General features: G+C 46.4%; 1 protein-coding gene across 5 annotated transcripts in view; it reads right to left on the bottom strand.

Moving 5' to 3' along the window:
• Positions 1-12303, bottom strand: part of PACSIN2 (protein kinase C and casein kinase substrate in neurons 2) — a 909220-nt gene extending 896917 nt beyond the window's left edge. For 3 of the 5 annotated variants that reach the window (XM_069628220.1, XM_069628219.1, XM_069628225.1), the window contains exon 1: positions 12108-12283. The gene's annotated coding sequence lies outside the window, so the exon portion shown is untranslated. Of the gene's footprint in view, positions 1-12107 lie in introns of all 5 variants that reach the window. The other 2 variants (XM_069628223.1, XM_069628224.1) reach the window with 2 other exon arrangements.
• Positions 12304-14419: the final 2116 nt, after the last annotated feature.

Below are 14419 nucleotides of genomic sequence, written 5' to 3'. Positions count from 1 at the left end.
GTCGGCAAAACTTTGTAATTCTCCCCCAAAAGGTAATACCAACAGAAGATAACCAAAAAATTCAGGAAACTGCTATAAACATAGCTCTTTAATTCACCAAGCTAAACAGGAAACACAGTTGAAAAGAAGTGACCAACACCCGATAAACACCCACAACTTGATGATCCAAAAACGAGATACCCAATGAAATAAAGAAATTAATGCAAACCACCATATATGAATAGGATCCCTGTCAGAAAAACAACCAACACAGACAAAGGCACAAACACCCACCACTAACCATACACATTTTTTCCAATATCCTGTTTACTCACCCTCAAACAAACCACGTACATACCTCAACCGCAGCAGAAACGTAAAACATCCACAAACTGTATACACACTGAAACACCCAATTAAGCCGAACACACTACAGACAACCAAAGCTTTTACACACAAACCATCCCACACAAACTCATACACCAAACACCACCCAACCTCTACCAATTTCATACAAACAAACCCAGCACACAGTGACAATTTTTCTGAACTGATGCTAGTGCTCTCCCTCTCGATTCCACTGAACAATGTCCCCACCTACCCGAGCCCTTCTTCCTTTTCAGACCTGCCAACGCCAATGGAGACAATAAAAATGGGAGCTAGGCGTGGTATAATTCACAATAGCATAACATCGCGCAGACCCTCACAAGTCATCAAGGAGAGAACAGTGTCCAACAAAGGATGTTTTTTTTTTTATTACTTGACTCAACTGTCAATTTTTGCAAGAATGATAAAAGTCTGATAAACTCTCCCGTCTTTATAGTCACTTAGAAGTTTCATAGAGAGGGTGTTATCCACATTCACCTGCATTCATTTGCCAAACCCACAACTGGATACACAGATATACAAGGATAACCGGCAGGGATGACAATAGTGATCTTATGAAGAGTACATTTCCCCTCCCTCCCAGTAATAAGAATTACTGCAGAGCTTGATGGGCCCAACCTGTAAACAAGATCTCGACAGTGCACTCCCTTCAACCCACCAAAAACACTTTCTAACTATATCAATGAGCATGCTAACCAGAAAAGCTACTGCAAGTCACTTCCTCCAAAGTAAATATGAGCCCTCTAGCCCGAAAGTACCCTGTGATGTGTCTAATGGAGCACATAATTCCTTCCATGGGCCTTCTACACTGGCTAAGGTCCCTTAAACCTGCCCTCCCACCAAAGTGCCCAGCAACCTGCTCTCTGCAGCTCCCCCTGCTCTCTGCAGCCCCCCAGTTTCCCCATCCAAGCTCCAAAGTACCAAGCTTGGCAAACTCCCCAGCCAAAGTGTGAGCTCATTTATATACCAAATTACCATAATTTCGTACCAATTTGGGGTTCATAACTTCTACTAGTTCCAGAGCTGAATCAAACAGACGTGTACAGATTATTTTTATAAATAGGTCTCAGAGTTCTGCTTACTGCAGGTTTGTCAAAGCCTTTTTTACATTTTTTAAATAGTTAGCTGCATGGGATTTTCTTAGGTAACTAATGAATTAATTTAAATTAACACTGGCAAAACATGCTTAATTACAGTGCACTACTTGAAATAGACAATATCTCACTCCATCTGCAGTGAGAGAGATTGTTGTTGTGTGCAACCAATGGTGAACCAAGGAATCAATGAAACCAGTTTTGCCTCAAACGTTAGAAGCCGGATCACTTGCTTGTGAAGGGGACCATGTCATGTTTCACTGTTGTTGCTACTTAGCTGTTATAAGCGATGGCCTGACAAACCTGTCCTTTCTCTCAAAGTGCCCTGCATTTGCCTTCTGATCACCAATTGCCCTGCCCTGATACCGTCCTGCTATCTACCCCCTCTTTTTTTTTTTATTATTTTTTATAGGTTTGTTCAACCTTTAAAAAAAAAAAAACAGCAAAGTCAACCAAAACAAACACAAGACTACATCACATATAAATTCCCTTTTTTCTCTCCCTCCATCCCTCCCTCCCCCATTTATCGTTTTGGTAGCTGTGTTAGCACATCTATCAAGTCATGTTAGGTTTAGGTCCATGAGCTACTAGAGATTGCATCTCTTTGGTTTCATTAGATTTACTTTTTGGTCGTCCAGACCTCCTTTTACTGCACGAAGAAGGTTTATTAGTGCAAATAAGACTGCTCTGTTGGATCACTCAAATAAAGCTGCCCACCAATCGTCAACCGTCATACATCGATGCTCATTAATCAGCGCTCCAAAGTGGATTTGTCTTTGATGTGAAAATGTTTCACAATACAGCGTTAGATGTTTTAAAGTTTCCTTGTTTTAGCTGCAGAATCTACACCTTAGGTCAGCATCCGCACACTTCACCCAACTGCTCATACGCTCTTTTGTTTCTAGCATGTTTAACCTGAAACGCATGTATAGGGATCTTACATGCTGATCTGGCAGGAGGGTTAGATAATTGTGTCTCTGATGGTATGCTTTAGCTTCTCCTGGGACCTCTTGCATTAGACTTGATTTGGCTCTTAAATCGCAAGTTTTGATCCAGTCAGATTTCCAGATTTTTGTCTTTGCCAACTCAGGATTCTCAGTTAGCATTATAGTGGAAATATCAAACTCCTTTAGAATTGTTTGACAGAGGAGATTCCACTGAAAGAGAATTGTGTATTGTTTGGCAGTATCCGGCTTGTGGAGTATTTTAAATTGGATCGCTGGATCTTTTGTTATTGTTTTCCTAAACAAACTCAATAGGTTCCAGGTGACTCTTGCATTTATCGAGATGAGGCCCAGTTCGTAGCGGATACAGACCGTCGAGGTGCCCCTGGGAAGCTGTAGAACTCGCGTCCAAAATATGTTCGAGTGAGTTCCACAGTTCACATGAACAGCCAAACGCGTTTTCACCGCCATAAATTAATGCTGGTACCACTTTTTGTTGGAAAAATTCAATTACTGGTTTTAAACTGAATTTTCCAATTTTTTTGTTAATTAGGATCGCTTGACAAGCCATCTGACGGCATTTGCTCTTTGCCGATTCTGCCCATGGTGCGTCATTTCTACTGGCACTGATCTTCATGCCCAGATATGTCGAGTGTTTTACGATCTGAAGTTGCTCGTTACCAAGATACCATCTGGTCTTCTTTTGTGGAGAGCTACACCCTTGCAGTTTCTCCAGGATTAAGATTTCACATTTTTGTTTGTTGATTCTAAGGCCGTTATCTGTAGTATAGGTGTCAAGACAGTTTAGTTTCCGCTGAAGACCTATGGGGGTCAGATCAAACAGAATAAGATCATCCGCATAGACCAGATAGTTGATAGGCGATCCATGTAGTTTCGGAGGAAACATTGTTGTACCATTAAATGCCTCTTTTATGTCAGATATAAAGAGATTAAAAATAATGGCTGCCAAAGGGCAGCCTTGTTTCACACCTTTCTGTGTAATGATCGGAGCGGATAACATGCCTTTAGTGTCCATGCGGATCTTAATAGTGGTATCTGTGTGTAGTTCACGGATGGCTTCCACTAGGCTTGGAGGGCAATTCCATCTAATGAGTTTCTTCCATAACAGCTCTCTGTCTATGCTATCGAACGCATAGGACAGGTCAATCAGAGCCAGATAGATCCTGGTGTTGGTTCCGATTGCCTCCATCTTTAAGAGGTTCAATACCAACAAGTTCAGGCCGCAGCCGACTCCCTTTACAAACCCCGCTTGTCTGGGGTCTACATGATTATTGTCTGTCGCCCATTTTAACAGTTTATGTTGCAGAAGGGTGGCGTAAATCTTCCCCAACACGACGAGAAGCGCTATGGGCCGATAGTTTTTTGGATTTAAGCGGTCTCCCTTTTTGAAGATTGGGACCACCACGGCACTTTTCCAAGACTCTGGGGTTGATCGGCTCGCAATGACCCGATCAAACAGAATAACGCAGAAATCTGCCCATAAGGCTGGGGTTTTTTCAGTGTGTAGTTAGTTAGGCCATCCGGGCCAGGCGCTCTGGAGTCGTGCACATTCTTGATTATATCCAAGATGTCGCTTCTGTCAAACACTAAATCCCACTTACTCGACGTCAAGGGTACCCAATGTGGTACAGGTTTGTCTCTGCAAAAGAGATTTGTGTAGAACGTCGACCACTCAGCTTCAGTAACTGCATTTGCCTGCAGGGCTTGTTGTGGAGCCATAGTGTTGTTTAACAGTTTCCAGTATGCTGCTGAGTTATTACCAGCCATCTTATGCAGCATCTCTTCTGAATCATTTTGTAGCATAATCACTGCATTTAAGCCAATTTCGATATTTGGCCTTGATTACTCTTTTGCTCTCTCTCTCATATTGTTCGTGTACGGACCTTTTAGTTTTCTTATTTCTTGTCTCATCTCTCTTTTGCGTTGAAGAATAGACACGTCTAATTTATGCTTTGGGCGAAACTCGACGTGTTTTAGGTTTCGTTTGTGTTCTTCAAAGCTGGACAGGAGATTTTGGTATTCCAAAGAATTGGCAGTGTGTTGAAAGGCATTATAAATGGCTGCTACTTCAGTGTCCAAAAGGTTTAGACGTATTCTACCGGTCCCAGTGCACACCGCAAATGGCCAACAATTCTGCTCTCCCGAACATCGACGAAGGAAAGACAATTTTACCATATCATGGTCACTGTGTTGCATTTTAATGACTTCAAATTTCATGGTTCTCTTGTGGATGTTTTCAGTCACAAATATATAGTCGATGACCGATTTTTGGTCAGCTCTTCTCCACTTAGGGCAGGCCGGAATATCACCGACCGTTTGTCCATTGAGCATATGCAAGCCTCTGAGATCTAACTCCAAACACCATTGAGCCGCAGCTTGCTCGCGTTTGCAGTTTCCTCTGTTGTCTCTGCCACTTTGAGCGTAGTCTGGTATACAGACGATGTTCAGGTCACCACATACGATCAAATCTAACAGTTGCTCCTTTGTGAGTAAGTCGTCTATCAGAGTTGTTACAAGATCGATGAAGGTAAGCTCTTCATTGTGTCTATGATTCCAATATAAGTTGATGATGTATAGACAAGCTTCCTTGTTTAGATCTTTTTGATAGACACCGACGGTGGAGATCTGAATTAAAGGTGAAGGGTTAGAGGAATTCAGGATCCGGAGGCCAACACCCTTCCTCACAGCCAAGAGGAGTCCAGCCATCGGTCTACCCTTTGTTTGTTTTATAGCTGGATTGATAGCTATTTCGAATCCTTCCAACAATGGACTTTTAGAGAGCCATGTTACTTGTAAACACAGAATATCCAGTTTTGAGGCCCAAGGTGTTTCAAATAAATGTGTAAAGCCTCTAGTGTTCCAAGAGCCTATAGTGCATGTAGTGGAGCTTCCCGATTCCTGGCATTATTTCAACGGTTCTGTGTTTAAGGTTTTGGCCAACTAGGACCAATCGTCACATTTGTTTGTTATAGTGGGAGTGTTCCTCTCGTTGTCTCCTGTAGTTGGTGGGCTAACCATTCCGTTAACTGTAATTCTTATCAAGTCATCCCCATGTGGGGGGACTACTGAATCCCAGTTTTTAGGAGGGCTAGGCACAAGATGTTCCTTCGGTTGTTTCTCTGTGTTGTTTTCCAGATCATTAGCCGAACTTCGATTCACTTTGTTCGGCGATCTACTGCGTGATCTCTCTTTCGGATCAACAGGCAGGACACCTCCTTCGGTGTTGGTTATGTCAAAACCTAGGGACATCATCACCGGTCCAGCATCCAGTAATGTATCTGCTATGAACTTAGAGTGTAAGTGTAAAATTACAGCATCAGTTTTTTTTCGTTGGGGAATTCAACAATTTTAAGATCTTCAGAAGTTATTGCACGTAGGCTGGGAATCAGCTGACACAGCCGCATCACATTGAATCGAATATTAGGTCATCTGACGATTCTATACGTTCCAATGTTAGACGATGTGTTGCTTGCCGCGTCGATGGTTGATGTGTTCTCTTCTTTTCCATTGGTTTTTGAGAAAATTTGTTTGAGCGGTTTTTGGCTTCTGTCTGTAAGCATAGGCGGCTTATACCCAAAGTTGCTCACCGTGTGGGCCCCAATAGATACATCCTGTTTGACACATAATGAGGCTTGTAACTCATTGGCCGTGGACAAAATGTTGGACTCGCAAAGTGTCGATCCCTTTGTGCGCAGTTTGGCATCAAGCATCCGTCTTTTGTCATCTAGTGTCACAAAATGTGGGCTCTGCAATACCTCATCTATCTTTTGCCGAGAAGGTGGTTTAATCAGTTGGCAGATTCTAGCCGCTCTCTTGAGCGCTTTCTCAGTGATAGGCAGAGGTTGACTCGACTTGATGAGGTACGTGGACTCTTAACTTTTTCCTGCTGTGTGTTAACGGGCCCGTCAGGGTCAGGGTGAGCAAGCGCAGCAGAGCCTGGTTTCGGAGCACTCTGCAGCGATGCCACTACCATGTCGCTAACAGTAGGTTCTTCGTCCTCATACATAGACATGTTCATTTGATCATTGTAGTCATCACTGCCACAGTTTGATGTCTCTTTGAAGTTTACCGGCATAGATTCTAAGGTACTTGCATCCGGCTTTTTCCCAATCGAGGTTTCTTTATTGAAGGTGCCGTTGACAGTTAAGTTGACGGTTTTGATGTTACGTAGGAATTTTCGAGAATCCGTTCCTTTTCTCGCAGGTTGGTTTTTAGTTTTTTTAAGTAAACCACCTGTAATTTGCTTGTTGGCTGCAGGAGGCTTTTGTGCAGCCATTGGTTTCTTGAAAAAGTCATGTATGGCAGGCAAAAGAATTGCCCTCGCAGGTGGGGACGTCAGTTGCGGTTGAGAACAAGGCGGCTCTTGATTATGGATCGGCTTCGAAGTTGATGCCTCTTGGGGATTTTGTAGAGCTAGGTTCGTAACCGACAGGCTCTCTTTTAGAGCAGCTGCAAACGGAATGTTAGGTTGGCCACCCTCTGTCGCGATGATATCAACCTGCGGTTGTGTAGACGGACTCTTGGCTTTCGCCGTTTTCTCAGGTGTCAAAGTGAGATCTATCGAATTTGCAGTAATAACCTGAGTCACAGAGGACTCAGGCGCTCCGTTGTTGTTTAATGTTGGCTCTTTTTGAGCATGAGCGGATCCGCGTGATGTGTTGGTAGCAGTAATACTGATGTTAGTAGCAGCAATCTCCGGTGGATTAGTTGGAATACATCCCTCGGTGCTGCATAAGGAAGCTGGCAAAACACGTGTCTGATTCGCCTGGGATACAACATAGGGGGAAACTACCCCCTGGTAACCATGTTCTTTTTTTTGTTGTTGGAAAAGACCCAGCGCTTCTTTGGCTACTTCAGCTAGAAGTTTTTTGTCTAGGTTTGCATTTATAGCATATTCTGAAAGTGTTTCAAGCGCCCAGTCTGTTTTTTTTATGTAACTCTTGTAGAACTTCCTTACAGTGGAAGTTTTTGTTTTCCATGGTCTCCAATTTGATGTTCATTGCAATAACCACCGCAGAAAGCTCTTTTATGTTGTCATTAAGGTTCTCATACAATTTGATGAAAGGGGCGGTGGAAATGGCCATGGAGGAAATTATGGTTGTTTGTAGATCCTTAGTATATTGGACATTTCCTGGGCCATCCACATTTTTAGAGTCAAGAGGTGGCAATCGCCTACCACGGTGTGCCGGGCGTCTTATCTTAGGATACGGCCGTTCCATTATGGATGAGTCCGTTGAGGTTTGGTCAGATGAAGAATCCATTGTACAACAAGTATCTTCAGTCACTGGCCTTGGTGCCGAGGCTGTCTCTGGTGATCCCATTAAGTTGTTGGTCTCTATAGAGCTCATTTTGAGTTTTTTGTTCTGGGAGCAGCTCAGATTGGGTGAAACACTCCCGCCAATCCTCCTTCGTTTGTGTAGTGAGCTAGACTTTAAAGTAAGCAAGGTGGTCTGCTTAATAGAAGGACACACCCCTGGATCAGCAAGATTTTTTCCGAAAGGCTGCCCCACCAAATCACCATTTGTGTTATTTTTAACAGCTCTTTCTTTATTTAAACGAGTGAGATCAAGTAGCAGTTTGTTGGCCACCGCCAACAAGTTTCTTCTTCCGTATCCTGATGTGGGTTTGTGGATGGCAACACTCGATGAAAATTGAGGAAGGGCGCCACCCCCGATCTCATTCATGCATGGTTCAGTAACACCCTCTTCTGTTTGTCGTACTGCAAGACCCTAGGGCTCCTTGGAACCACATATATCACCACTAGGATGACCGACTGGGTCTTCCAATGAAAAGGCATCTTTGCTATTATAAACTGGACAAATGTCAAAGCTCCCAGGTGAGGCCAAGGCACTATAGAATCGAGACCGAGGTGACTCAGAGATTGTATTTGTCTGGCCTTTAACAGGTTCACTAATTGTTCCTGAGGACTTAGGAGAATTCTCAGGGCACGACTGCGAATCAATCAATGCAGCCACGGCATCCACAGAGCAGACACCGCCAGGTTCACGGACCATTGCACTCAAGCCAGGCAGCCGTGAGTCGTCGCCCTCTGTGCCCGGCAAACTCCACCCCACAGAGTCAGCGTCACACGGAGCGACGGGCAGACGGTCTCCCGGACAGCTCCAGGCAGCCAGCGAGGACGGGACCCTCAAGAGGCAGCGACCTCGCCAGCCACACCGCTGCCAACAACGTCGGCACACACAGCAGGCCCACAGGACCGGCAGACCCCGCCAACACTCAGCGAAGCAGCAGGCACGGATGAATGCACACAGGTAACAGCATTTTGAAATATTTCCACACGGTTGCCGATACCGGTACAACTGCTGTGTGCAGTGCAATGATTGCATTGGGAAATGCTCACCTCTGTCATAGATGCAGACCGTGCAGGTAAAGACGTGCTTGATAGAGCTGAGGATGATCCCGCACAAGCCGTACCTCGAGCATCAGGCGACAATACGTGTACTGCAGGGTCCCCGGTCTGTCACCCGATGCAGTCTTTATTGTAGATCTTGGAGAGGTCAGTTTTCGTTGAGCGCGAGTTTCGTGCATTCTCGCGTCGGGGCTATGACCACAGGATGGGTTTCAAGCCAAGAAGGCCACACGCCTCCACTCCTCTCATCCTCTGACTCCTCAGACTCTGCCCTGACTCCGCGCCCGCTCCGCGGGGGGAGTGAGTCTTTGTAGGTAGGTGTATGCAGACACACCCTCAGCAAGCGATAGGCAGGGAAAACAGACTCTCCACAGCTCCTCAGACTCTGCCCTGACTCCGCGCCCGCTCCGCAGGGGGGAGTGAGTCTTTGTAGCCAGGTGTATGCAGACACACCCTCAGCAAGCGATAGGCAGGGAAAACAGACTCTCCACTTCGCTCTCCACAGCTCCTCAGACTCTGCCCTGACTCTGCGCCCGCTCCGCGGGAGGAGTGAGTCTTTGTAGGTAGGTGTATGCAGACACGCCCTCAGCAAGCGATAGGCAGGGAAAACAGACTCTCCACTCTGCTCTCCACAGCTCCTCAGACTCTGCCCTGACTCCGCCTCCTACCCCCTCTTAGAGAGAACACGTGTCCCAGACACAAAGTACTAATTTTGTTTCAAAGGTCTCATGCACCTACCATTTCTTGAAACCATGCATGGACTGGTTTGGAAATCATTTCCCTGGATGCCGGATCTGCTTGAAACTAGGGTTCACACCCGAGTATCATGGATTCTTGTCTTAATTCTGCATGAGTACTTTGGATCACCAAGTTTCAGAAGAGGTTTGCAGTTGTAAGCATACCTCTCAAAGATGTGAAATGCCTCACAGGCCAAGAGAAGCAACATAAAGACTTGCAACGCCCTGGAGCAGGACATTCCGGGCGCAAGAAAATGTAAACAACTTCGACACATCTCGTTGTGCCTGTGCTATTTATTTATTGCGATTTATAAGGGCGCTACTCGCAAATAATATATTGGCTGCGCTATGCTGAAGGGAACTGCTGTGTGGAACCACTGGAACATATTTTCAGAGCAACTGAAGAACACATGACACTACCACAAAACGAAAGGGTTCTCCCACCACCCCGATTACTAAATAGCTGGTATCATGTACACACGTTTATATTACAAAACGTAAATGCAGCCCGCTTCGATGTTCTGCTCCGTCATATAGCAGCAGAATCAATGTAAACTAGTGGCGTTAGATGTTTTTGCACGAGCACAGTAAAACGTTAAAGCTGCTAGTTTCAGGAAAGGTTTCCCTCAGCTCCCTGTCTAACAAAAATGAAATGCACACATCAGCGCCCTCCCATGGATGCAAGCCAACATATAACAACGTTATGTGTTCTTTCACATCCAAGGGGAGAGGGGTGATGTGCACACTAGCTTTTTGTTAAGCAGAAAGGTGAGGGAAGTTTGTTGCATGTTAGCTCATTATGTAGGTATGCGTGCAAGGTAGAGGGTAGGAGTTGGAAGGGGGCATGTGGAGGAGATGGAAAGGGGTGGCACACTGCACTACCGCCTGGTCCCCTGGTGTTTGCATTTTCTTAAAGGGCGAAGCCTAATCGGCAGAGCCGGCATAGGACAGGGTGGGCCAAGCGACCGCTCTGTGCACCATTAGTCCCCTGCAACACCAGCTCAGCAGAGGGAGTCTTCCAAGGGCTCCCCCGAGCTGGCGTAGTGTGAGATGGTGTGGCAGGCAACCTTTTGTTATTAAATGCACATTTAACAACAATAGGGTGCTGATGTCCTATTCAGGTGATTACAACGCGGGAGCGAGGCGGTTTGCATTGGAATAGGGCACTCATGCATTAGCATGAGGGTCCTATTCCAGTGATTAACTCCCTGCGAGGCGTCAGAGCGGGGAGGTAAAACAAAAATGTGGCACATCCTGCCCCCGACCCCTCACCCTGTTGAGCCCAGGGAGCACCAATTCACCCAGGACGCTGATGCCGCTAAGGCATAGCTCTCAACCTTTTGTGTCACAAAGGCGGGTGAAAACATCTGATTTTGTTTGTGGCGGGTGAGAGCTCATTGAAGGGAATGGGCGTGCAGGAGGCTTGGCGGGTGAGTCAACTGTTTTCAAGGCGGGTGACACCCGCCAAAAGCGTGTGAGTTAAGAGCGATGACGAAGGCAGATCCTTCTAATCAGACACCTGGGCTTTAGATATAAAAATTATCAAAGCAACTAAATGTGTATGTTATCTTTAAATCCAATCACTTGGGTAGTCTCACTCAGGGGCACTGAGCACGCAGGTGCTCTGCCCCCCCCCTCCCAACCCACACCCCACCCATAGGAATGGCCAATTGCATGAAAGTTCCCATATGCTGCAATGGGACTTTTTTTGCCACCCCCACCCACATCTGGAAAACCAAAAGTCTACACCCCTTGTCTCACTGGCAATGGCATATTGTGCTTTGCTTAGGCCCCACACCAGACAACACTCAACACTCAAGTTAGCCTCCCACGAAATGTAGGTTTCGTTGCATCCCTGCCACTCATCAAACCCACTACAGCCCCTTTTGAGCCTTCAGCCACTTCCCTCATACACCAAGCCATCAGCTACCGCCTCTCATTGTAAACTGAATGCTTTCCTCTTCAACGACCTCCAGTTCCCCATATCTCACTTGCTGCCCAGTACTTTCAATTGTCACTGCCTCCCCACGTTCTTTTCCCCATCACGAAGCAGAAAGCACCCAGACCTTCTGGCCCTATTCAAAACCCTAATATGCCAGTACTCAACCATCCCTGCATTATTGACCTTCAGAACCCACTTGACGGAATTTTAACGACTTCAGTCCATTGTTGCGGGCTCTCAGAACCCGCCCTTCTCCAACCTTCAAATCCCACTGTCACCACTCAGGCCCCCTTTGCTGATCATCACCGGCCGCTTTGACAGCCCTAAGACCAAAAGTGGAAATCATACTTTGACTGACCTCACAATTCCTCAGCCTCCCCCTACTAACTACAGTGTCGCAAATCGCATCTGGTACTCTCGGGTCACACGTACAACCAACACTAGTGCCAAGTGACAAAGCATCTGTACAGCCAGGTCATATCTACGGGATCAAACATGCTAGCCCTCAAGCCCGTCTCACCCGGCGCCCAGACACTTTCTGCCAAGCTAACAGGACCCCCCCACCCCCAAATCATCTTCTGCCTATCTCCAGACAACAGCCATGCATTGAAGTCCTTCAATCACTGTACTCACTCGGCAGCCAGGAGCTTTACTTTTTACCAGCGGTGGCTCCTCCGCCCAGATTCTCCTGCAGTCTCAATCCACTCCAGCGAGCGGCACGCCTTCTTTGCAGCGCTCTCTTTCCTGCTCGTAACTTCGCTCAGGACAGCCAAGAATCCCGCCCCTTCGCCTTCCTGGACCCAAACAACCAGGACGTGACGTAATAGTCACGTGATGCAAGGGACGCTGGTACGAGGAATATTTCACTTCCGCTTAATCAAACAGTGCGGCTTATTCAGGCTCTCAAGGCTGCCGGTGCTGGAACGGTAGGGTTCAGTATGGGAACGCTCTGTCGAGATGCTTTAGTTGTGACTAAATCAACCGTCAGGGAGTCACCACGCCTTCGGTTGCGAAGCGGTGGCCAGTCCCTCCGGTCAGACCTAAGAAGGAAGGGGCCTGAATTGGAGCTCACAAGGGCATGGGCTGCATCTGTCGGAGGCAGTTTTTTCGGAGAACGCAGTCGCTGCCGGACAGGATGTTATTCTCGCTCTCTGCCACAGCAGCAGCAGAGACGACAGCTCAGCGGCTACGCGCTTCACCTGCCTACCATTGGCTCTGCCGCTACTGCGGAAAAGAGATACATGCTGTAACGTAAGAGGACGCGAACATTTGACCCTCCAGATGTTTTGGATGACAATGCACACCAGCCCGAGTCAGCAGTGCCGGCCCAAGGTCTGCAAGCCCTGGTCAGGGGGCCTGAATCGAGGGACTGCCGTTTGTGTCCTTAGCCCGTCATACTGTACGGGCTGTGGTAGTGAGCACTGTTTATTTATTTTCCTCTCTAACACCAGTCCCATTCATCTCTGCAAACTGCAGCAGGCCTGTTTGGGGGTGGGGGTGCAGGGAGGGAGTGTGCTCACAGGCACACTCCTCTCATTGGAGGAGAGTGGCTGGGGAGGGGAAGGAGGAGGAAATGGGGGCTTGAAAAGCATTTCACGCCCCCATGGGTCCCGGTAAAAACCGGGGCCGTAGGCACCCACCTGCAAACCCGGGACAGGGTTTTTAAAATTAAAAAACTCCTGGGACACTGGGACGGCGGTGATTTCCTGGGACTGTCCCAGAAAAACCGGGACGTCTGGTCACCCTATATTAAGTCAAAGGAATGCAGCAAGGCTGTTAATATCTGCAAAATATCACAGGACAGGTAGCCAGTAGGGAGGCGAAACACTAAATGTCAGGGTACAAACCTCTGAGAAACCGGCATAAAAACAGCGTTTTTAAGAACACTGCTAGACACGAAAAAGTGCAGCGTCTCTTGTATGCATGCGATCTGATCCAACTCGGTCAGACACCTATCGGCCTCCAACGCTAGCTAGAGGCTCCATCTAAATACACATTGGCCAACGACCTCAAAATAAATAAATCAAAAACTAAGATCAGGATACTAGAGAACCTGCAAGAGATAAGAGAAAAATCGAGTTGGTTCTTGGAAGGTGTCAGAGTGGAACAGGTCTCTGAAATCAAATACTTGGGAGTTATACTTGATAGCACAAAAAAAAGAGAAAGCAATGCAGCAACATCTTCACAAGAAAGAGACCTCATCTCTCAAGCAAAAATCAACGACAGAAAGTACAGTCGGTTTTCTTCCCACAATAAAATTCTATCGTGGCAAAGTGATTCCATCAGTTACATATGGTGCCGAGGTCATGCCGCTCTTACCAAAAAGAATTTGGACGCAACTTGAAAGTCTGTTTTGGAGATCGGTCTTTAACCTACCCAAAACACCACCAATTGTACTCATTTGGCGTGAACTGGCCTTAAACTTACTTGAAGCAATCGTATCTCGTAACAGCATAATGCTCTACAAGAATTCATTGATCCATCCAGTCCACCGATTTTCATGTTGGCTAGAGTGGAGATGGAATCAGGAGAAAGTAAAATGATGACCAAATGGGAAATTGATCGTAAAGAAGATCTTTTGGCATGTGGCAGCTCTATAGAAGAGCTGCTCCAAAACCCAACAAAAACAAAAAAAAATTAGATGAGACTGACTGGATTCTAACCTTGGATAAAGCCCTTAACTATAAACTGACTGCACGCTTGCCAACAACTGCAAGAAAGCTAAACGAAATTCAGCCATTTTTAAAGAGACATCCAAACGTAAAATTAAGATCTACCCTGTTAAGGACGTGGCTAAATCTGCTTCCATCAACTGAAATCATGAAAATAAGAGGTTTGTCGTCTACAGCCGTCGGTTCTGTGAAACACCCCAGACTATTGAATCATTGCGACATGTTCTCCTGTCTTGCCCAGGAACCTCTCACTTCAGGTCTCCATGCTTGTCA

This window comes from Ambystoma mexicanum, chromosome 12, assembly GCF_040938575.1.
Source record: "Ambystoma mexicanum isolate Mex_15411 chromosome 12, UKY_AmexF1_1, whole genome shotgun sequence".
NCBI classification, from domain to species: domain Eukaryota; kingdom Metazoa; phylum Chordata; class Amphibia; order Caudata; family Ambystomatidae; genus Ambystoma; species Ambystoma mexicanum.
The sequence above is the reverse complement of the archived record's forward strand: the minus strand, read 5'-3'. Positions and strand labels throughout refer to the sequence as shown.